At 46.3% G+C, this 25569-nt stretch overlaps 1 pseudogene across 1 annotated transcript in view; it reads right to left on the bottom strand.

Moving 5' to 3' along the window:
* LOC311135652 (seizure protein 6 homolog) overlaps positions 1-25569 on the bottom strand; it is a 294033-nt pseudogene that overhangs the window by 114916 nt on the left and 153548 nt on the right. The window contains exons 2-3 of the transcript in view: positions 19693-20487; positions 18999-19138 (exon numbers count right to left, since the gene is read on the bottom strand). The product of the transcript in view is annotated as a seizure protein 6 homolog (transcript). The remainder of the gene's footprint in view (positions 1-18998; positions 19139-19692; positions 20488-25569) is intronic.

Genomic DNA, 25569 nt, shown 5'->3' with positions numbered 1-25569 from the left:
CTCTCATCACCCCGAGAACACCATCCCCACAGTGAAGCATGGTGGTGGCAGCATCATGCTGTGGGGATGTTTTTCATCGGCAGGGACTGGCAAACTGATCAGAATTGAAGGAATGATGGATGGCGCTAAATACAGGGAAATTCTTGAAGGAAACCTGTTTCAGTCTTCCAGAGATTTGAGACTGGGACGGAGGATCACCTTCCAGCAGGACAATGACCCTAAGCATACTGCTAAAGCAACACTTGAGTGGTTTAAGGGGAAACATTTAAATGTCTTGGAATGGCCTAGTCAAAGCCCAGACCTCAATCCAATTGAGAATCTGTGGTATGACTTAAAGATTGCTGTACACCAGCGGAACCCATCCAACTTGAAGGAGCTGGAGCAGTTTTGCCTTGAAGAATGGGCAATATTCCCAGTGGCTAGATGTGCCAAGCTTATAGAGACATACCCCAAGAGACTTGCAGCTGTAGTAATTGCTGCAAAAGGTGGCTCTACAAAGTATTGACTTTGGGGGGGGGGGGTGAATAGTTATGCATTTATTATTTTCTGTTTTTTTTTCTTATTTCTTGTTTGTTTCACAATAATAAATATTTTGCATCTTCAAAGTGGTAGGCATGTTGTGTAAATCAAATGATACAAACCCCCAAAATATCCATTTTAATTCCAGGTTGTAAGGCAACAAAATAGGAAAAATGCCAAGGGGGGTGAATACTTTCGCAAGCCACTGTATTGGTGATGTTTCCTTGTCAGACGTTTCTCTTGTTTTGTCTCGTTCTATGTTCATTATTATTAAACTCACTAACTGCACCTGCTTCCTGACTCCCTACGTCAACGTTACAGGCGGAAGCAATCAATTTACACAAGCTTCAGCAACAATCTATTTAATCTTTCCTCTATCTCCAACCATGATGAAAAGGAGATTAGTGTCTGAAAAGACTACATAAATGACTCACAAATCTACTTAAAATGAGGGGGCAGATTAAACGCTGATTCAAATAATATTTTTTTTATTTTTTTATTAATTGATATCATCTGAATACATTTGGTTCTGTTTTGTGGGTGAAATTAAGTGATTTGCAGTTTATGTTATGCATTTTAAAGCAGCTAGGACTTATAGGCCTACGTAACATGTTCACAGTCCCATACTGTGTCTATGTATGCAGGGGCCGTCTGTCCCGTCTGTCTGACTAGATCATGGCCGCTACTGACTTTCACGCACCCTCCATCCTGCCCCCTAATATACTCTGATAGCTCTCTGCTACCGCACGGCAACCGGTACCAGAGAGCCAAGTCTAGGTCCAAAAGGCTTCTGAGCAGCTTCTACCCCCAAGCCATAAGACTGCTGAACAGCTAATCCAATGGCTACCCGGACTATTTGCACACTGCTGCTACTCGCTGTTTATTATCTATTATATATGCATAGTCACTTTACCCCTACGTACATGTGCATACAGTATTACCTCAATTACCTCGACTAACTTGTACCCCCACACATTGACTAGGTACCGGTACCCACTGTATATAGGTTCGTTATTGTTATTTTATTGTTGCTCTTTAATTTTTTACTTTAGTTTATTTTGTAAAAAAAAAAAATATTAAGTCTTATGTTTCTTAAAACTGCATTGTTGGTTAAGGGCTTGTAAGTAAGCATACACCTGTTGTATTCGGCGCAAGGGACAAATACAATTTGATTTGATTTTGACTGTATTGCCCGTGTGTCCTCATGGCTTTATAATGGAGCGTAAGTCTACCATGTAAAGGTTATATTAACACCATCAGCCTCAGAAGCACATCTAAACTGTATCCTCTAAGCAAAGCTACAGGATAAATACTGTAGGCACACCTGCTGCAGGAACATCAACCAAACATTTAGCAGAATGACTATCTACATTCACCATCAGCTATGATCTCGATCTCTCTGCCATGCCAGTCCATACCAACAGCTCCAGGGCGAGATAAGTGCTGTCTAGTGCAATTGGACCACTGTGCATTCAAAAGAGCTCAATAGTAATTTGCAATGACAGTGTAGGGAATACCAAAGCTCATTACTAGTGGAATTCCATTAGGCTGACAATGCACTGATTGACAACCGGATGGAGAGTCTGTGTGGAGAAGATGGCTAGCTCTTCTGAGAACTAATTATATAACTACCAGGCAGTATAACAATTAAGGAAATGGATGAAAAAGCCCTGTAATCTATAGGATCATCACCAGGGGGAAAGAAGTAGCCATTGTGTCACGTCTCCTCCCGTTGCTCCCCTCCGGCGCTGTGATTCGCCGGTCTACTGAGCCACCGGTCTGAGCGCACCACAGAGGCAACACAGGAATGGAAAACCAATGCACGCTAATCACCTCCAGTGCACCTGCACCTCATCATGTGGTCCTCAGTAGCTCAATTGGTAGAGCATGGCGCTTGTAACGCCAGAGTAGTGGGTTCAATCCCCGGGATCACCCATACGTAAAAATGTATGCACACATGACTGCAAGTCGCTTTGGATAAAAGCATCTGCTAAATGGCATATTATTATTATTATCATCTCATCACCACCACTTTATAGCCCTGGACTGTTCAGTCATAGTTGTGTGTAATTGTTAGCGTCGTGTCGTTTACTCGCTCCTTGTTATTCTCTTTCTCATTGTTAAGTAAACCTTTACCTTGTTGATTCCTGCATCTGCGTCCTGCCTCTTCGTATCCTCAGTACTCGTCACAGAATTACACAGCTCTCACGAAACTGGATGCAGCAGGTAATCTTCCTGGAGTTTCCCAGCGCCTCGACCAGCACCAGCAGCAGCTTGCTCAGTTGAACGCTGCCATGCAGGAAGTGCTCCAAACTCTGCATAATCTGCCCAGCGCTCCGGTTCCACCTCAGGGAGTGGCGAGTGCACCCAGTCCACCTGTTCCCGTGCTGTCACCAACTTCTGAGGGACCCCTCGCCCTACCGGAGCGCTATGACGGTAAAACTACTAAATGTAGCGGCTTCCTGCTACAGGTTTCACTTTATCTGGCGCGTCAGCCTGGGGCATCTGACCAAGCCAGGATAGCGCTGGTGATTTCGCTACTTAAAGGAAAGGCGCTGGATTGGGCCAAGGCAGTCGAGGAAGGAGGTGAGGCCGCGGCGCTTCCCTAACCCACCTGCCTCGCTCGGTACAGGGCGGTGTTCGATCATCCAACGGAGGGAAAGGACGGGGATGAGCGTCTTCTCCAGCTACATCAGGGAGAGGGGCCCGTGTCCTAGTACGCTCTGAGCTTTCGTACAGTGGCGGCGTCTTCCGGCTGGAATGAGCGTGCTGTGCGCACGGCCTTCAGGAGAGGCTTACGGGAGGACATCAAGACGGAACTCGCATGTCGGGACGACGACATGGACCTTGATACCCTCATCGCCACGTCCATCCGTCTTGACGACATGTTGAGATACAGACGGCGTCCCCAACACCTCCCGGAGCCTCGACGCTCACCCCATCTGAGCTATGGAAACCGCCCTGCTTCCGAGTCCTCACCCATGGAGGTGGGCAGCACCTGCTACACCACCACATACCACAGATTTCCTGGCGGCTCCCAATCTAGGCAGTATGACTCCCGTCGCTGCTCCGTGAGTGTTACGTCATCTCCTATCACAAAACCATTGTTTTTCATTCCCATAACGGTGACTGGTTATTCCTTCTCTTCCATTTCCACTGCAATGATAGATTCCGGATCAGCGGGTAACCTTATAGATATGGAGTTGGTCTCTGAATGGGGGTTGCCCACCATGCCACTGCCTTCTCCGCTACACGTCACCTCGCTGGACAATAAACCACTTGGATCAGGCACCATTACACACGTCACTCTCCCCATCACCGTCACCATTCCCACACTACCGGAGCACCACGAGGAGCTGTCATTCCACATCGTCACGTCACCCCTTCACCAGATCGTCTTGGGATTGCCCTGGCTCAGACAACACAACCCCACCATCAATTGGATCACTAAGAGGATCACAGCCTGGTCCACCTCATACCGGAAGACCTGCCTGCCGGTGGTTTGTTGTTCCACGTCAGTGGAGAGTCCGGAGTCCGCCCTCCAGCCCAACATTCCACGTGAGTATGCAGATCTCTCCGATTGTCTTCTCTTGATCAAAGGCTACGTGTCTCCCTCCTCACAGGCCCTGGGACTGTGCCATTGACCTGCTGGTGGGACAACACCCCCCAAAGAGTCGCATTTACTCCCTTTCCATGGCGTAGACTGAGGCCATGGAGAAGTATGTGGCAGAAACCCTGAAACAGGGTTTCATCAGACGCTCTACCTCTCCTGCCGCCGCTAGCTTCTTCTTCGTGGCCAAAAAAGACGAAGGACTGAGGCCGTGCATTGACTACAGGGGGCAGAACGCAGTCACCACCAAGTACCGGTACCCCCTCCCTCTGGTTCCGTCGGCCATCGAGCAGCTACGAGGGGCCTGGTACTTTATCAAGTTGGACCTGAGGAGTGCCTACAACCTGATCCGAATCCGGGAAGGAGACGGGTGGAAGACGGCATTCAGCACTATGAATACTGCGTCATGCCCTACGGCCTCGCCAATGCACCTTCTGTGTTCCAGTCCTTCGTCAATGACGTGTTCCAAAACATGCTGTGTAGACAGGTGGTGGTGTACATTGACGATATCCTGATCTACTCGGCTACGTTCGAGGGGCACGTCAGGGACGTCAGAGCTGTCCTACTCCGCCTCCGGGAACACAGCCTGTTGGTGAAGGGGGAGAAATGCGAATTCCACCAACAGGCCATCTCCTTCCTGGGATACAGGATCAGTCCTCAGGGGGTGTTCATGGAAAAAGAGAAGACGTACGCCGTCAGGTCATGGCCAGTCCCCACCACCATCAAGGGCCTACAGAGCTTCCTGGGCTTCGGCAATTTCTACCAGCGTTTCATCAGGTCCTTCAGCTCCATAGCCGCCCCGCTCACCTCTATCCTTAAGGGTGGGCTTCAGAAGCTGGCCTGGAACCCTGAGGCTGATGCTGCCTTCAAGAGGCTGAAGGAGAGGTTCACCACAGCGCCCATCCTAAAACACCCAGATCCATCTTGTCCTTTCATCCTGGAGGTGGACGCATCTAAGGATGGCGTGGGTGCGGTCCTCTCCCAGCAGCAAGGTAAGCCAGAGAAAATGTAACCCTGTCACATTTTCTCAAAAAGTTTACCCCCGCAGAGAGGAACTATGGAGTTGGAGACAGGGATCTTTTGGTGGTGGTCCTCGCTCTGGAGGAATGGAGACAGGCTGGAGGGCGCAGTCCATCCATTCCGGATTCTTACTGACCACCGAAATTTGGAGCACAAACCGTCAGCGAAACGGATGAACTCTCGTCAAGCCAGGTGGGCCCAATTTCTTACTCGCTTTCAGTTCATTCTGTCCTACTGCCCAGGATCCCAGAATGTGAAAGCTGACGCACTCTCCAGGATGCACCATACCGGAGAAAGGAAGGTTGCACCTGTCATCGTTGCACCTGTCGTTTGGGATGTGGATGAAGACATCCACCTGGCGGCTCAGGAGGACCCAGCACCTGCCAATGCCCCTCCGGGGCACGTGTATGTACCCACCAGTGTCGGTGACTGCCTGCTGATCTGGGCGCACACCACCCTAATGGCAGGGCACTCCGGTATTACGCATTCTCTATTATAAAAATACTGGTGGCCCACCTTGGCTATGGATGTCTCTCGCTATGTCAACTCCTGTTCCGTATGTGCCCAAACGAAGACACCTCGGAACGCCCCGGCAGGCAAACTAGTTCCTCTACCAGTGCCTCAGCGACCTTGGTCACACCTGTCCATAGACTTTGTCACCGACCTGCCACATTCTGACGGCTTCACCACAGTCATGGTGGTCATAGATCGGTTCTGAAAATCATGGCGTTTTTTGCCACTAACTGGTTCAACAGGTCTTCCGGCACTATGGACTTCCGGAGGACATCGTCTCAGAACGTGGCCCCCAATTCACCTCCCGAGTGTGGAAGGCTTTCCTGGAGAAGATCGGGGCCACGGCCAGCCTCACTTACGGTTATAGGCCTCAGTCAAATGGGCAGGTGGAGCGCATGAACCAGGAGCTGGGGAGGTTTCTTCGTTGCCACTGTCAGGACCGGCAGGGTGAGTGGGCGAGGTTTCTTCCCTGGGCAGAATATGCCCAGAACTCCCTCGTTCACTCCTCCATGGGGCTCACTCCCTTCCAATCTGTCCTGGGGTACCAGCCGGCCCTGGCTCCATGGACACCCAGCCAGACCAATGCTCCCACTGTCGACGAGTGGTTCCGCAGGGCCGGACAGGTCTGGGACGCCGCCCATGTCCGTCTCCAGAGGGCCATTCATCGGCAGAAGGACCAAGCTGACCGCCACCGCAGTGAGGCTCCCGTATTCCAGCCTGGTGATTATGTCTGGCTGTCCACTCGAAACCTCCCTCTCCACCTGCCCTGCAAGAAACTGAGCCCCTGGTTTGTGGGGCCGTTTAAGGTTCTCCGGCGGATTAATGAAGTGTCGTACCTGCTTCTCATTCCCCCTCACTACCGTGTCTCACCTACTTTTCATGTGTCTCTCCTCAGGCCGGTGGTTCCTGGTCCTCTGGCGGATGCCATCTCCCGGGGTAAGCCCCCTCCGCCCCTGGACATTGACGGGAGTCCGACGTATGCTGTGAGGGACCTGCTGGACTCCAGGTTCCGTGGGGGACGGCTCTGTTACCTGGTAGACTGGGAGGGGTATGGCCCTGTGGAGAGGAGCTGGGTTTCGGCTGGGGACGTTCTGGACCCCAACCTAATTCGGGACTTCCACCATCGCCGCCCTGACCGGCCCGCTCCTCGTCCTCGGGTTCGTCGTATAGGCTGGTGACGTCCTGCGGCGGGAGCCGCGCGTCCGGGGGGGGTACTGTTACGTCTCCTCCCGTTGCTCCCCTCCGGCACTCTGATTCGCCGGACTACTGAGCCACAGGTCTGAGCGCACCACCTCGGCAACACAGGAATGGAAACCCAACGCACCCTAATCACCTCCAGTGCACCTGCACCTGCACCTCATCATCTCATCACCACCACTATATAGCCCTGGACTGTTCAGTCATTGTTGTGTGTAATTGTTAGCGTTGTGTCGTTTACTCGCTCTTTGTTATTCTCTTTCTCATTGTTAAGTAAACCTTTACCTTGTTGATTCCTACGTCTGCGTCCTGCCCCTTCATATCCTCAGTACTTGTCACACATTGTAACACAAGTATCTGAATGAACTGGACTGTAACGGTTGGAGATAGCGGAGACTGACTGCTACTTTCCATACTGTATGTCATTCAACATATGACTGTGTCTGACTGTGACCAGTAACATGTTAGGTCATTGTCTCCTCAAGCTTCATGTAACTGTGGAACGGGGGGACATGTCCAAGGGCTGAGAGGAGAGTCAAATAGTCTTTAATCACAGTATGAGATAATAGGATAGCCAAAAGAAATCGAATTGGTAAAAGGAGATGGGCGACGCTAGTCTGTCCTTCATAGTTTTGTCAGTGTTTCCCATCCAATCAAGGCTGAGGTTGTTATCAGTGTGAGTAGCGGGTGCCTGGAGACCGGCCGGCCGTCTGTCCCATCTGTCTGACTAGATCATGGCCGCTACTGACTTTCACGCTCCCTCCATCCGCCCTCTAATATACTCTGATTGCCACTGATAAATTAAGTCAGCTCACTTGTTCAGGTCTGGCCCTCAAGTTCACAGTCAGATTATACATGAGCTTTCGGGGGAACTAAACTAATCAAAGTAAAGTGGAGGGGTGACATCACTTCTGACAAACATCTCCAAGAGTAAATCACAACAACAGCTATTTATTCAATCAGTGGTTGGGTGTCCTAGCCAAGTCTTTCCTGAGCTTGGGGTTGTAATGGTTGGAGATTAAGCTGAAAGCCACAGATGATGCATTAACAGAATGACCTTCAGTAGTTATTCTGGTGTAGAACATTGTCTCTGTACTGTCTGATTGTTAATAATTGTAAGCAAGGGTAACATGCTGAGATCACATTGAAAGATATTGATTCTCCTTGGATTTTATAAAAGACAAATAGGGCCTGAGACTTTTGAGGAAGCTCATGAGGCTCTACTGAACAACATTTCCCATTTGACACACTGTAGGGCATTATCCTTGAGCTATCCTATAAAACAATCATATTTGCACTTCCCTTCCATCTCTAATGATCAAAATGTGTGTTAGTGTATGGCGTGGCTTGGGTTTTCATACAGTATACTATGATAATCAATGTGTGTGTGTGTGCGTGTGCGTGTGTATACTCTATGTGTGTGTTTTATTGTTTCATACAACAGTGAGGATAGTAATTACATCCCTATTTGAGTAGAATCTACACAGAGGGAGGGAGAAATATGCACATGGGAGGCCCCTCAGAACAGAACACTTAATAGAGCAGAGTACTGTGTGAGAGAGAGTGAATACAAACACATAATATCTTTGATTCTGAAGAAGTGATCCATAAAAGATGCTTCAACCCTGTGTTGCCCATCGTGGCAGCATCATTATACAATACATATAAAGATACTACTGCATATTCTCTCCTTTTTATATATTTATTCACTGAATAAATAAGAAGTAAGAAGGAATTACAGTGATCTGATATTGGAGATAAACAGATACTGAAGCCTTACATAATCTCACACCTGTTACTGTTCATGCATGTCCTTGTCTACAGAATCCAGGCAAGACACCTTATCCACTAGAGCTGCCATTAACAATCTGGACAACATGCCACTCTGCAGGGCACTCTCAGGTTTACATGTCAATTTCATTACAGCCCTGAGAGCCTGTGCATATTGATCCTGTAACATTCTGCAGAGAGTACAGCACTCCTTGAGTGGCAGATGATTGGGAGTGGTGACATACAGTGCATTCGTTAAGTATTCAGACCCCTTGACTTTTTCCACATTGTGTTACGTTACAGCCTTATTCCCTCATCAATCTACAAACAATACCCCATAATGACAAAGCAAAAACAGGTTTTTAGAAATGTTTGCACATTTATTAAAAATAAAAAACTGAAATATGACATTTACATAAGTGTTTAGACCCTTTACTCAGTATTTTGTTGAAGCACCTTTGGCAGCAATTACAACCTCGAGAATCTTGTTTCTCATGGTCTGAGAGTTCTTTAGGTGCCTTTTGGCAAACTCCAAGCGGGCTGTCATGTGCCTTTTACTGAGGAGTGGCTTCTGTTTGGCCACTCTACCATAAAGGCCTGCTTGGTGGAGTGCTGCAGACATGGTTGTCCTTCTGTAAGGTACTCCCATCTCCACAGAGGAACCCTGGAGCTCTGTCAGAGTGATCATCGGGTTCTTGGTCACCTCCCTGACCAAGGGCCTTCTCCCCTGATTGCTCAGTTTGGCAGGGCCGCCAGCTCTAGGAAGAGTCTTGGTGGTTCCAAACTTCTTCCATTTAAGAATGATGGAGACCACTGTGTTCTTCAGGACCTTCAATGATGCAGAAATGTTTTGGTACCCTTCCCCAGATCTGTGCCTTGACAGAATCCTGTCTCGGAGCTCTACAGACAATTCCTTTGACCTAATGGCTTGGTTTCTGCTCTGACATGCACTGTCAACTGTGGGACCTTATATAGACACGTGTGTGCCTTTCCAAATCATGTCCAATCAATTGAATTTACCACAGGTGGACTCCAATCAAGTTGTAGAAACATCTCAAGGATGATCAAAGAAAACAGGATGCACATGAGCTCAATTTCGAGTCTCATAGCAAAGGTTTTGAATACTTAAGTAAACAAGGTAATTTCTGTTTTTTATTTTTAATACATTTACAAACATTTCTAAAAACCTGTTTTCGCTTTGTTGATGGTGAATTTTGTGTAGATTGATGAGTATTATTTTTTTCCCCAATCAATTTTAGAATAAGGCTGTAACGTAACAAAATGTGGAAAAAGTAAAGGAGAATACTTTCTGAATGCACTGTATGCCCTAGCTTCAATCAATCTCTGCTGTCACCCGAGAGGGAGGTGGGAAACTGTCTATTAGTGCTGAGCGATTAGTGCTTTTTGAGGTCGGTTCGGTTTTGGTTAGATTATTCAAAAATAAATCACAGTTTTTGGTTTAGATAATTTTTTTAAACACTAAATGGATTATGAAATAATGACATTAAAATGATTTTAGAGCTTCCTTCAGCCATCACCTGCCTTTTTCCTGACACTGACAGTGGGTTGAATGCTGTACCAATACAGAATAAAACAATTAAAGGTGCAATATACAGAAATCGCTGCACCATTTCAGTTCGCCTAATTTCAGTTTATGTTAAAAATCACATCATCAAGGGGCCTCGTGAGATGGGCATAATGAAAAATAATAGTACAAGTAATCGAGTTCCAGTGCATTGTTTCACGTGATATTATTGCAAACGTGACTTTCATTGAAATTAAGCTGCAGCAATTAGGCGTTTTCAGAGTGGGGCAGAGATAAGAAAAATAAATAAAGAAGATTTAATTTTAACAGAAAAATTACTTAAGTTAACGCATTTCTTCTTCTGATAATACTGCCATCGTCGTCGAGGCAGAGGACAAGTATGTGTAGCCCATATATCTGATGCTGTCTGGCCAAATATAATGTGGCATGTCATATTATTTTTGGCCAGACAGCATCTGATACATGGGCTACATATAAACTCAACAAAAAAAGAAACGTCCTCTCACTGTCAACAAACTTAACATGTGTAAATATTTGTATGAACATAACAAGATTCAACACTGACATTCCTGTCTTGCAGGAAATCACGCACAGAACGAGCAGTATAGCTGGTGGCATTGTCATGCTGGAGGGTCATGTCAGGATGAGCCTGCAAGAAGGATACCACATGAGGGAGGAGGATGTCTTCCCTGTAACGCACAGCGTTGAGATTGCCTGCAATGACAACAAGCTCAGTCCGATGATGCTGTGACACACCGACCCAGACCATGATGGACCCTCCACCTCCAAATCGATCCTGCTCCAGAGTACAGGCCTCGGTGTAACGCTCATTCCTTCGACGATAAACGCGAATCCGACCATCACCCCTGGTGAGACAAAACTGCGACTCGTCAGTGAAGAGCACTTTTTGCCAGTCCTGTCTGGTCCAGCAACGGTGGGTTTGTGCCTATAGGCGACGTTGTTGCCGGTGATGTCTGGTGAGGACCTGCCTTACAACAGGCCTACAAGCCCTCAGTCCAGCCTCTCTCAGCCTATTGCAGACAGTCTGAGCACTGATGGAGTGATTGTGCATTCCTGGTGTAACTCGGGCAGTTGTTGTTGCCATCCTGTACCTGTCCCGCAGGTGTGATGTTCGGATGTACCGATCCTGCGCAGGTGTTGTTACAGGTGGTCTGCCACTGCGAGGACGATCAGCTGTCCATCCTGTCTCCTTGTAGCGCTGTCTTAGGCGTCTCACAGTACGGACAACGCAATTTACTGCCCTGGCCACATCTGCAGTCCTCATGCCTCCTTGCAGCATGCCTAAGGCACGTTCACACAGATGAGCAGGGACCCTGAGCATCTTTCTTTTGGTGTTTTTCAGAGTCAGTAGAAAGGCCTCTTTAGTGTCCTAAGTTTTCATAACTGTGACCTTAATTGCCTACCGTCTGTAAGCTGTTAGTGTCTTAACAACCGTTCCACAAGGGCATGTTCATGAATTGTTTATGGTTCATTGAACAAGCATGGGAAACAGTGTTTAAACCCTTTACAATGAAGATCTATCTTTGAAAGACATTGTCCTGAAAAAGGGAAGTTTCTTTTTTTGCTGAGTTTATTAAGACAGAGAGTTTCAGCCACTTGCGAATGAAAGGAAAGTTGGTGGGTGCAAAGTGCACTGTTTGGGTGCTGGAATTGTTTTGGATGAACGTGCGAAGGTAACCTACTTGCCTCGCGGCCACGCCCCCTCCTGTCACTATCACTGTTGGCTCAAACCCGGCTGGGTTTTCCACTTGTGCTGTATACCTGGGTGACTCCTGTATTCCTCTCGTTCTAGACACAGGAGCAAAAGTGTCGCTCCTCAACATGGCCACCTACGAGTAGTTCTTGTCCCACCTGCCCCTCCGGCCCAGCCTTAGCCTGTACGGATTAGGGTGCTAAGTGATTGATGTCGTCTGCCTTATACTCTCACCATGGCAGTTTGGCAACAAGGCCCTCACTCAGTTTCTCTTCCACATCACACGGCAGGAAACTAATGTCTTAGGTCTGGACATGTTCACCAGCCTGGGGTTCTCTTTGTTGTACAATAGTGGCTCAACAATCCTGCACATCGCCTCCCCATGGCAGGAGCAATGGCCCACCCTCTTCAATGGCGTAGGTGCCCTGAAAGCATTTACACATAAACCCAACACTGAACACTGAATGCCAGAGATCGAATTCATTGGGTTCCGCATGTCAGCCCGAGGGCTCTCACCGCTGCAGTCAAACGTGGAACCCATCCATTGTGTCCTGGAACCGACATCTGCTGCACAACTCGCCTCATTTCTGGGAATGACGGGTAAGACACCCGACAGTGCACAGGCTGTCCACTCTCTCAAATAACTGCTGATCACTTCACCTGTCCTGACCCACTTTGACCTCACCAGCCCAACTCTGGTCACCTGTGGCGCATCAGCCACAGCAGTGGGAGCTCTCTCAGATCCAGGATGGTGTTGAGAAGCCGGTGGCTTTCGCCTCTCGAGCATTGAGCCCCACCGAACAGAAGTATTCCGTTGGAGAGAGGGAGGCACTGGTATGTGTCTGGGCCTGTGACCGGTTGCCTATTTACCTCTACGGATGTTCTTTCACCCTGCGCACCGACCACCAGGCCCTCACAGCCTTGATGTCTACCGCTGGGACGGGTCACAAGACCTTTCGTATGTACCGCTGGTCAGACCGCCTCCAGAAGTATAACTTTGAGCTTCAGCTCACACCAGGCAGGGACAATGTGGTGGCTGACCTCCTTTCACACTCAGTTCCCCCAGACTCCACCTGTGCCCAGGTTGACTCAGAGTAGGACCTCATCGAGCTCCTACACTCACCTCTCCAAGACACCGTGTCGCTCAAGGAGATGACCGAAGAATGAGCCAACGACCCCATCTTCATGACCTTGCTGGAATACGTAGCCACAGCTCCCACTGGAACTCCAAACATATGCCAGGTTTAAACATGAGCTGTCATACTGGAATAACAAGTCTGGCACGTGGAAACTGCACCATCAGACCAAGCAGCCTCAGAGGACGAGTGTTGGCACCTTGGCATTGTGAAGCTGAAGCAGGGCTGCCGGGACCCGGTGTGGTGGCCTGGCATCGATCACGATATCCAAGGGCTAGTACGTGACTGTGCACCATGTCTTGTCAGTGGATAGACAGCCCCACCTCCGCCACCACCACTGCAACCACTGGCCTGGCCCTCCCATCCATGGGAGCATATCCAACTGGACATCTGCAGTGAACTTCACAGTTGAAAAACGGACTGAGAGCTCACCTAATACAGGGTTTCTCCTTCACTGAATCCTTGTCGCAAACTCTGCTGCACTACCGAGCTGCTCACCACTCCACCACCGGAGTGGATGTTGTGTTGTGTTCAGCACTGATTGTTTCGTGTAGCATCAATGATTCGTATCATCGATTGCACAGTCTATTTTGTTAATATGTTGTTATCTGAAATCATAGGTGATTTGGTTGTTCTATTTCCATTGTATGTGAGATGCTAACACTTAGCTCTAAGCAGGGCTCACTTCCTGAATCCTAGCTTGTGTTTGGGCATAGACACACAGGCTAATGGGTTTCCCTCAAACTAAGTATACGTTACACAGAAGTTCAATCCCTTTCCTCAAGATGGAGGAGGATGTCTAATGCACTTAATTCCCTGCAACAAGCTGGAGACTCTCTAATAATAGCTTAGCATTTAAAAGGCGCTGTGAAATCCTTTTGTAAGAAGATAAAAGTCAAAGAGATGTCATCTGTGTGATTGTGAGCGTGACATTGGGCCTGGTGAGAGGAGGAGGAGGCCTCCTGGGCTCCACATGATAGATCCTTTTTGATCTCTTACACCAGGAACAAGAGCTGTAGAGCTGGATTGGTGACTCAATTTTCCAAATGTACATAATTGAATGAGAAAGATTTTTCAAGTGGAGACGAGGGGTGTTTCTGAGGGAGAGGACGCCCACTCCAGTCTTTGTACCTTTGCTAAAAAAAATATACGTGTTTATTTATATAGAGCTGTGGAGAAGAAATTGTAGACTTCTCCTTGTTTCATCTTCACTCTCCATTCTCTCTCCATTGAATACACAGCACTAAAGCACATGCATGTAAGTGGTTTCGAATAAACATAAGACTGAAGGTAGGAGTGTTGTTATAAAGAATCTACAGTATAAAGATGGAGGTACAGAGGCAGCACGTGGTGTACAAGAAAAGGGCTGCAATCCCCTTTAGGATTGGTGAGCCATAAGGGCTGTTGTCCCTGAAATGAAATAGCCTGCAGCCTGTAACCATCACAGTGCATCTGACCTTTGCATGATGGTATATATACTACCAGTCAAAAGTTTGGACACACCTACTCATTCAAGGATTTGTTAATTTTTTAAACTATTTTTTACATTGTAGAATAATAGTGAAGACAAAACTATGAAATAACACATATGGAATCATGTAGTAACCAAAAAAGTGTTCAAATCAAAATATATATTATATTTGAGATTCCTCAAATAGCCACCCTTTGCTTTGATGACAGCTTGGCATTCTCTTAACCAGCTTCATGAAGAAGTCACCTGGAATACATTTCAATTAACAGGTGTGCCTTCTTAAAAGTTACTTTATGAAATGTCTTTCCTTCTTAATGCGTTTGAGCAAATCAGTTGTGTTGTGACAAGGTGGGGGGGGGGGGGGGGGGGGTATACAGAAGATAGCCCTATTTGGTAAAAGACCAAGTCCATATTATGGCAAGAACAGCTCAAATAAGCAAAGAGAAACGACAGTCTATCATTACTTTAAGACATGAAGGTCAGTCAATATGGAACATTTCAAGAACTTTGAAGTGCAGTCGCAAAAACCATCAAGCGCTATGATGAAACTGGCTCTCATGAGGACCGCCACAGGAATGGAAGACCCAAAGTTACCTCTGATGCAGAGGATGAGTTAATTAGAGTTACCAGCCTCAGAAATTGTAGACCAAATAAATGCTTCACAGAGTTCAAGTCATAGACACATCTCAACATCAACTGTTCAGAGGGGACTGTGTGAATCAGGCCTTCATGGTGGAATTGCTGCAAAGAAACCACATCAATAAGAAGAAGAGATCTGCTTGGGCCAAGAAACATGAGCAATGGACATTAGTCCTTTGGTCTGGAGTCCAAATTTGAGATTTTTGGTTCCAACCACCGTGTCTTTGTGAGACGCGGTGTGGGTGAACGGATAATCTCTGCATGTGTAGTTCCTACCGTAAAGCATGGAGGAGGAGGTGTTGTGGTGTGGGGGTTCTTTGCTGGTGACACTGTCTGTTATTTATTTAGAATTCAAGGCACACTTAACCAGCATGGCTACCACAGCATTCTGCAGTGATACGCCATCCCATCTGGTTTGGGCTTAGTGGGACTATCATTTGTTTTTCAACAGGATAATGACCCAACACACCTCAGGCTGTGTAAGGGCTATTTTACCAAGAAGGAGAGTGATGGAGTGCTGCATCAGATGACCTGGCCCCCACAATCCCCCGACCTCAACCCAATTGAGATGGTTTGGGATGAGTCGGACGGCAGAGTGAAGGAAAATCAGCCAACAAGTGCTCAGCATATGTGGGACCTCCTTCAAGACTGTTGGAAAAGCATTCCAGGTGAAGCTGGTTGCGAGAATGCCAAGCGTGTGCAAAGCTGTCATCAAGGTAAAGGGTGGCTATTTGAAGAATCTCAAATATAAAATATATTTTGATTTGTTTAACATTTTGTGGGTTACTACATGATTCCATATGTGTTATTGCATAGTTTTGATGTCTTCACTATTATTCTACAATGTAGAAAATAGTAAAAAATAAAGAAAAACCCTTGAATGAGTAGGTGTGTCCAAACGTTTGACTGGTACTGTACATAGATACAAGGTAATGAAATTGGATTTACTCACCAGATCATCTCACTGTGTTCAGGCAACATGCTATGAGCCTTTAACAATGACCTTTCTAATCGTGGCTGGATTTAATGTAGGTTATCCCTTCATCTCGGTGTCCACTGCAGAGATGATAGGGTATTGTGACATGAGTCAATTGTGCATAAACGGTAGACAACCTTGAGTGAACAACGGACCTATCAGCTATCAGTCCTGGTATTCAAAGGGCTCTGAAGGTTTTTTATAATGTTACTTTTCAATTAGGGGGAGGTTTTCACCAAGAGAAACAAGCAAGGTGACTTTCAATCCACATCATTCAAAGGTAGACAAAGACCAACAGCATACTATGTGGCCCTGGAGACAAGTAGTGTTTTAGCCATGATCTGAACTTTTAAAATTGCTAAGTAATTGGTGGTCTGTGACTGGCTCTTTTCAGCTGAAGGGGAAAAACATAATTATTCTGTCCATTGCAGGAGGAAATGTATTCTCCTACTTAGGAATGCCACAAAGTCTTTCATTCACCTAAAGGGGCAGATCCACTTTCTCTTTACAAAAAGCATGTTCAAAAATATTTTGCTAATTGAGAGATTGTTTTGATTGTGTGTGTGTAATCAAGAGGGGATGATTGCTTAGTGACCAATTTAGACTACATTTCGTATCGCGGAAATATCACGGAAGATCTACATTAAAATGTAAAGGAAATTGAGCCGACATATGCAGTGTTTACCGTGAATGCAGTTTCCAAGAACGCCAGAACATTGCCTTTAAATTTTAATCTAGCTATAACATGAATTTTCCGTAATACATCCACGATACTGATTGAATCGAGCCCTAAATCACATAAAATACAGTCCTACAGTCATGGCTACAGAACCAGGTGCTAGGAACACAACCAGAAACTAAACAATTACTGGAAACTGCAACAGTATGCAACCATAGCTAAAGTAGTTTACTATGAATTAAAATTGGTCAATTTCCATGAGACAAAATTATATGAATGATATGAAATGCACAGTTTGTATTGAATCATGCAATGTATGATGAATACATTGTGAAATACATGTAACTGCCAAAATAAAGGAAACACCAACAGAAAGTGTCTAAATAGGGCATTGGGCCACCACGAGCCGCCAGAACAGCTTCAATGCATCTTGACATAGATTCTACAAATGTCTGGAACTCTATTGGAGATATGCGGCATCATTCTTTCACGAGAAATTCCATCATTTGGTGTATTGTTGATGGTGGTGGAATCTCCCAGAAGTGTTTATTTGCTAAAATGGGACAAGGTCCATGATAAGGCATTGCTCTGCTTTCTTGGCATCTGTCGACCAGACAGGTCCTACAGGCCCTAGGTTTGTCGCACTTGGACTACTGCCCAGTTGTGTGATCATGTGCGGCAAAGAGGGACATACTGTAGGTAAATTGCAGTTGGTCCAGAACAGAGTAGCACGTATTGCACTTAGATGTACACGGAGGGCGAATGTCAGTAACATGCATGTCAATCTCTCCTGGCTCAAATTTGAGGAGAGATTGACTGCATCACTATTGGTATTTGTGCGAAGTGTTGCTGTGTTGAAGGTACTGAACTGTCTGTTCAAGCAGTTGGCACACAAGACATGCAATCAGAGGTCTCTTCACAGTCCCCAGGTCCAGAACAGAAGCTGGGAAACGCAAAGTATTAAATAGAGCCATGACTGCATGGAACTCTCTGCCACCCCAGGTAACTCAAGCTAGCAATAAAACCAGATTCAAAAATCCAGATAAAAGAACACCTTACGACACAATGGGAAATGTGAAGAGAAACAGCCATTATATTTTACACTCAATCAATGAAGCTACTTCAATACAGAAATTACCATATGGATATTACAGTTGATGCAATACAGTAGAAGTATATCTTTTTTTCTTAAATATTGTCTGGGAAATGAAATGAATCTAAATGCATTTTGACCCATTCTAATGTAGGCTCCACATGCATTAATAGAAGTAACTTCTGATTATTTTTGGTAGGGGAAATAGATACACCATCCCTTCCCTGGAGAAAATAATGAATGATACCTGCTTCCAAAGATAAACACTGATTGGATGCAGCCAAAGACCAGTGAAAGAGATGCATACAAAGTAAGGGCCCTCTGAATGCATGCTAGTAAATGGAACTCCGGGTTTATCTTTTAACTATGCTTTCGCAAACCATTTTTGTAGGCCATTGTGTCTCAACAGATCATTATGAAATTACGTCTGACTAAACAGTTCGCTACGTGGTGGTTTCCCTGCTGCCGTCTCTGTATTGATTATGGTGTGACTGTTGACGTGACAGCACAGAGATTACAAGTTCCACATGAATGGATAGAACCACAACAAGCAAACAAGATCCCGGCTGAATTTTTAGTTCCCTCACCAAGAGAACATTTTCAGGAACGACTATGATGCTTTTATTTTGAAACTGCTCAGTCACAAGAAAGACACTTGCTAAACCCGAAGCACAGTTGATTTTTTTCTTCTATTTTCCTTTGAAGTCATCTGAAGCTCCAGGCTTTGTAATGGCAGAAACTCATAAATGTTTACATTTGCTTCCTGAGCAAGCTGAAGTGTTCTGTTAGTTTGAGATTCCAATAGATACATTTGGGCAGCTGAAAATAGCATAAAGGTGCAACGCACTTCATCAGAGCCGCTGGCTCTAGCGACAGCCATGATTACTCCGTAGATAATTAGGTTAAATGAAGGTAGGGAAGACGGAGTGAGAGAGACGACTGTGGGGCTGAAACAATGTCCAGCAACACTAACTCAAGGCCTACTGGCAAACCTGCACATAACAGCCATCCTATCATTGCCATTAACATTTACACTGAGCAAGCTTCCATTAAAACCTTGAGAAGTGTGAACCCCATAAAAGGGACAACATAAACAGTATCCTGTCTTCACTGACCTGTACTTCAATCCCGTATCCCAGGTAGACGGTCACCACATAGGTGCAGTCCGCTCCAGAGTCAGGTGACAAAGCTGAGGAATGCTGCTGTGGAATCTCAATGTGGCCCTCTGGGTCAGTGAAATTCACAGTGCAGGGACCTGGCACAGGAGACAGAAAAATACAAGTGATCCCTCTTCCCAGACCACTGATCCCTTTCTGACAGCCCATCTGTGTTTCAGTGGCCCTCTAACCTACTCATTAACTTCCCAGGTTTGCTACCTCTCAGCCCAGGGACCAGAGATCACACAGCCCTCAGCCATCTAGAGCCACTGGACAGGACAGCCAGGCAGCACAGATCAGGTGGAGCCAGCCTTGGCAGATTGGTTTGCCGCATGATCAGCTTTGTGATCCTGGGTGCCGGATGAATGGGAGAAGTCACCATGGAAGGATGAGCAACACTGACTGCCCTCTCAGATGTTGTTCCTGCCTCGCTGTATAAAACTCTGACTAAAGTCTGAATAAACACTGTGAGTGAGAGGCAGTCAGGTTGATAGCTTAAGTGATTTGATGATGCCTACATTAAAGCTGCTTCTCCAAAGCCATCGCATTAAGTCATTACAGAAAAGATGCAGTTGCCAATTAGATGTAATTGGATTTACATACTTCTAGTTTCACTCTATATTCATATGAGACCATTAGAAATAGAAGGTACCTGGTGTCTGCATGGTGGTGATGGTGGTGGTTGTGATGAGGGTTGTGGTGGTCGTTCCCTCATCCACCTCTCCTGTGGATGCTGCGGTCAGTTTGGTGAGCTGGATGCCAGGGTCTGCCCTGTTCTTTACCCTTGGTTCCTCTGACTCCCCTTTCTCCACCCTCACTGAGGTGGTCAGGACAGGAGGGGCCATAGTGGTCTCCATGACAACTGCCCCCTGACTATGGAGGCTTCCATTCAGGGAGGGGGGGACATTGGGGCTGCGGCCACTGACTGTAGGAGCAGTGGTTGCCACTACAGGGTTGGTCAGGGAGTCTGTGGTCACCGTCACCTTCTCTGCCTCCCTGGCCTTGTCCTCGGCTGGCTTGTCCTTCTGAGCCATGCTCACCAGTAGCCCAGGGGCTGTAGGAGCAGAGGTGGTGAGGGGGGTTGTGGCAGCCACCGTGGCAGTAGTGGCGATGTCAGAGAAGGTAGGGGCATCCTCGTGTGGCACCAGGCGAGTCGAAGCTTGTCCCACCTCAAAAGCAGAAACAAAGCCAGGCATTGTGGGATGTCCTGCCACATCTCCATGGTCTGTGAAGAACCGCTGGTCCCCCTGGAAGTTTTTAGTGAGCAGGTGTTCATGGAGGGCGAAGCCTCTGAAGACAGGCCGGTGGTTGGGGACGTTCATGGCGGATGCTGTGGTGAAATGGTGGATCTCACTCGTTGTGTCCTGTGTGGGGGAGTGTGTGAAGGCTCCGCTGTCTGACTCCACTTTCCTCTGGCCCACAGAATTGACATTCTCTAGAGAAGACGCTGGAGAGAAACACACAGACAACATGGAGATATTAGAGCATACAAGAAGACAACAAATACCAGAGAACATGATTCCTAAATATAACATTGCATAGACAATTTCTTTTTTTACTACAAAGGGGAGGGGGGGGGGATCTAAATTGGATACATGATATATGGCTCTGCTGTAATTGCAAAATCTGTTCTTTAGTCTAGGGCTAGGGACTGCCATTTACCAGGATCTAAGGAGCATTATGAATGGATATCATGTTAGATAGAAGGTTAAGTGCTGTGGCTAGTGAGCAAAGTGGAACAATAAAAACCCAGATTAATTAACTACAACTGTAGACAAATTGCAATGAGGCCCTTAGAAAAGGCCCTTTAGGAAAAAAAACTCATGATAACCCTTTGATGATTCATTTGAATACCTTTCTTCCTCCTTCCTCCAATTAGCCAAAGCAAAGATTTTGCTCTGAATTTCTCATGATGATTACCAAATATAATAATGGCTGAGCCGTAGAGAGTAATTATTCCCATCTGCAGTGGTTGAGATGTAATCAGGAAGCCCCGGGGTCTGGGGGCTAAATTCATAAAGGGGCGGGCGTTGATCATGAATGCTCCAAATTGCTCTCATACAGTATTTCTATAAGAAGCCAAAACCAGAGTGTTCAGTGTACTTGCTCTCAAGAATTATAGAGGAAAATTATCAGTGCTTTTGAAAGTGGCTTTATTTTGCCGGAATGACGACTTTAGTGTCAAAAGACACCAGAGGACGTCTCTCAGGGTGAATTATGAGCAACAACACGATTGTATTTAATCTCTTCTACATTTATCTCCATTAGTATATGGAATGACTTTAAAAAGTTATGTGACGGATTAATAATGACAGTCCTCACTGTGAAGCCTGCAGCAAGTCAGCACGAGTGTTCATTATCACAGACAAGCGCTGCATTCACAGCCAAAAAGAGTAAAGGAACTGAAAGGGGGACTTAATCAAGAAAATTGAAACATTCAAGTGACTTCTGAGATAAAATATTAAAAGACATACAGTGGGGAAAAAAGTATTTAGTCAGCCACCAATTGTGCAAGTTCTTCCACTTAAAAAGATGAGAGAGGCCTGTAATTTTCATCATAGGTACATGTCAACTATGACAGACAAAATGAGAAAAAAAAATCCAGAAATTCACATTGTAGGATTTTTTATGAATTTATTTGCAAATTATGGTGGAAAAAAAGTATTTGGTCAATAACAAAAGTTTCTCAATACTTTGTTATATACCCCTTGTTGGCAATGACACAGGTCAAACGTTTTCTGTAAGTCTTCACAAGGTTTTCACACACTGTTGCTGGTATTTTGGCCCATTCCTCCATGCAGATCTCCTCTAGAGCAGTGATGTTTTGGGGCTGTCGCTGGGCAACACGGACTTTCAACTCCCTCCAAAGAGTGGCTAGGCCACTCCAGGACCTTGAAATGCTTCTTACGAAGCCACTCCTTAGTTGCCCGGGAGGTGTGTTTGGGATCATTGTCATGCTAAAAGACCCAGCCACATTTCATCTTCAATGCCCTTGCTGATGGAAGGAGGTTTTCACTCAAAATCTCACGATACATGGCCCCATTCATTCTTTCCTTTACACGGATCAGTCGTCCTGGTCCCTTTGCAGAAAAACAGCCCCAAAGCATGAAGTTTCCACCCCCATGCTTCACAGTAGGTATGGTGTTCTTTGGATGCAACTCAGCATTCTTTGTCCTCCAAACACAATGAGTTGAGTTTTTACCAAAAAGTTATATTTTGGTTTCATCTGACCATATGACATTCTCCCAATCCTCTTCTGGATCATCCAAATGCACTCTAGCAAACTTCAGACGGGCCTGGACATGTACTGGCTTAAGCAGGGGGACACGTCTTGCAATGCAGGATTTGAGTCCCTGGCGGACTAGTGTGTTACTGATGGTAGGCTTTGTTACTTTGGTCCCAGCTCTCTGCAGGTCATTCACTAGGTCCCCCCGTGTGGTTCTGGGATTTTTGCTCACCGTTCTTGTGATCATTTTGACCCCACAGGGTGAGATCTTGCGTGGAGCCCCAGATCGAGGGAGATTATCAGTGGTCTTGTATGTCTTCCATTTCCTAATAATTGCTCCCACAGTTGATTTCTTCAAACCAAGCTGCTTATTACCTATTGCAGATTCAGTCTTCCCAGCCTGGTGCAGGTCTACAATTTTGTTTCTGGTGTCCTTTGACAGCTCTTTGGTCTTGACCATAGTGGAGTTTGGAGTGTGACTGTTTGAGGTTGTGGACAGGTGTCTTTTATACTGATAACAAGTTCAAACAGGTGCCATTAATACAGGTAACGAGTGGAGGACAGAGGAGCCTCTTAAAGAAGAAGTTACAGGTCTGTGAGAGCCAGAAATCTTGCTTGTTTGTAGGTGACCAAATACTTATTTTCCACCATAATTTGCAAATAAATTCATTAAAAATCCTACAATGTGATTTTCTGGATTTTTTTTTCTCAATTTGTCTGTCATAGTTGACGTATACCTATGATGAAAATGACAGGCCTCTCTCATCTTTTTAAGTGGGAGAACTTGCACAATTGGTGGCTGACTAAATACTTTTTTTCCCCACTGTAAGTTTTCTAAAGGATAGACTCCAGTTGAAGGATGGGATGACTTTCAGGATGTAGATTACCCCTAGTGTGCACGTACACACACACACACACACACACACACACACACACACTGCTTGACCCACACTCCTTAAAGTGATGCTCCAGTAGTTTTAAATTGACGCCCCAGTAGTATAATTTCAGCCAGTAGTTTTGAAAGTAGTGCTCACGAGCAAAAACGGGTCCCCGAAAATTGCAATTCGTATGATATGTTTCAAATTCCAATTCGTACAATACATTACGAATTTGCAAGTGCTTAAGATCCCGGACTGCATATATAACCACATGCCAGAAAAAGAAGTAAAACATGATAGAGCACAGAAAACACACAAGCCTTGTAGTGGTAAACCACTTTGAACATTTAGAAAATGGTGTTATATAGGTACTGTAATTCCCTACAAAACCAAGACACAGCTGCCAAAACAACAGGCAGTGTGTAGGGATTGCTATGGTACAGCAGTGATAACGACTGCTTCTCTTGTCCTTTATCAGAGTAGGATCTCTATAAAATGGAAATAAAGATGTTAAACTGCATTATTTGTCCAGGGATTTTTTACACTAATTGTCCTTGACAGTTTCACCACTTATGGTTGTGCTGTGAGGACAAATAGAAAGATGCAACTATTCAGTAGACTGAATGTAGGCTACAGTTTAGTAAGTAAGGTTGTGACTATGAAAAATTAGCTAATTTCTCTGTCTAAATGTATCCCAAGATGAGTGATGGTTCACCATTTATAAATAGTAGATTACTAGGCTGCACATTTATGTCGAACCTCTCAATAAGCACGGTTAGATGCACACAATAATGTGATTATTGATGTTGGTCAGGTTAACATAATAGTTCGTTTTAAAATGTTTACATGCTTTGCAAGACCAACAATTTCCCTAATAATCCTGTTTACATGGACACATCTGAAATCAGGCTAATGATGGTGACTTTGATAAAAGCAGAAAATCGCGAATCCAAATAAACGTTCTACCACAGTGACCATGCTGTTTTTGCGAAGACTATTTGATTCTGAGTTCGGACATAAAATGTTTGTATGTAAAAACTTTTTATAAGATGCATACTTTCGGTTTTTCCAAACTCCCTTCACTCATGCATAATAGAGGGAGACTTGTTCTATCCAGTTCTGGCATATGCACAGAACAAATACAACGCTGGAACGCCGATTCAGCTGTGTACATGTCCTAATAATTCGAAAAATTGCTCAGAAAACCAGGTGTTTTAATCGGCGCATGCTGACTTCTATTATGACCTTACGTGAATGAAGATATGCAGAGTAAGGTGTTTACATGACTAATGCCATACTCGGCTGTCACGACTTCCGCTGAGGCTGCCTCCCCTCCTTGTTCGGGCAGGTTTCGACGTTCGTCGTCACCGGCTTACTTGCTGCTCCATTTATCATCACTCCACTTGTCTTGTCTAATTAATCACACACACCTGGTCCTTATCCCCAATTAGTCATTGTATAAGTGTTCCCTCTGCTTCCTTGTCTGTGTGAGCTGTGTGTAGCTCGGTTGAGCTACCCTTACCTTTGCTTGCACAACTGTTTATCAACGGAATAAACTCTTTGGATGCGTATTACTCTCTTGCGCCTGACTCCTTCTATCACACGCATCACAGAATCACCCACCCGCTATGGAGTCAGCGGGAGAAGAGTGCAATGCGGGAGTCGTGGCACGGGTCCAGGAGCACTCCACGATGCTGGCCAGCTTGGGGGAAGCGATGGATCGGGTTCTTCAGGTCGTCCAACGCCTGGAGAGGAGCAGATCCGATCTGTCGAGACCAGCTGGCCAACCGGATCCAGCCACCTACACCCCAGCACCAGGAGGGATCCAGATATCCCGACCACGGGCGTTTGAGGGGACAGCGGCGCTGTGCATCAGGCCGGCACCATCGGAGCGGGAGAAGGTGTCCGTCCTCATTTCCTGCCTCTGTGGGAAAGCCCTGGAGTGGGCCAACGCAGTGTGGAACAAAGGAGGAGCCGCGTTGGAGGACTACAGGGAGTTCACTCGCCTCTTTCGGGCGGTATTCGACCACCCGCCCGAGGGTCGAGAGGCGGATGAGCGACTGGTCCACCTGAGGCAGGGGACGAGGACCGCGCAGGACTTCGCGTTGGAGTTCCGGACGCTGGCAGCGGGGTCCGGGTGGAACGAGCGGGCCCTCATCGACCATTTCCAGTGCCATCTGCGGGAGGACGTCCGACGGGAGCTAGCCTGCCGGGACACCATGTTGTCCTTCGATAAACTGGTGGACATGGCCATTCGGTTGGACAACCTGCTGGTATCCAGAGGACGTCCTGGTAGGGGTCTGCCCGTTTCCACCACGGAAGACTCGGACCTCGAGCCGATGGAGCTGGGTGGAACCGCCGGCCGAGAGAGTGGAGGAGGACAGCGACAGTGCCACTCTGGTGGCATGAAGGGACAATCCACCAC

Source organism: Coregonus lavaretus, assembly GCF_964263955.1.
Source record: "Coregonus lavaretus genome assembly, chromosome: 10".
Taxonomy (NCBI): Eukaryota; Metazoa; Chordata; class Actinopteri; order Salmoniformes; family Salmonidae; genus Coregonus; species Coregonus lavaretus.
This window is presented reverse-complemented; position numbering and strand designations above follow the sequence as displayed.